Raw genomic sequence first — 208 nt, 5'->3', positions numbered from 1 at the left:
CGGGAAGTCTGCTCGCGCCGAGGGCACCGGCGCTGCCGCGCTCGGCTGCCTCCCTGCCTCGTTCCCGTCTGCCCGGCTCGGCCTTTTCCTGAGCGCTCAAAAGCTCCGAACTGGGTGGTTTATACATCCACGGGGAACGCACGGGAAGGGGGAACCGCTTCTCCGAAGGGCTGTGGAAAATCGGCAAACACCAAGTGGCCCCGGGCGC

Source organism: Merops nubicus, unplaced genomic scaffold (assembly GCF_000691845.1).
Source record: "Merops nubicus isolate BGI_N331 unplaced genomic scaffold, ASM69184v1 scaffold40170, whole genome shotgun sequence".
Lineage (NCBI taxonomy): Eukaryota > Metazoa > Chordata > Aves > Coraciiformes > Meropidae > Merops > Merops nubicus.
Note: the sequence above shows the minus strand (reverse complement) of the source record.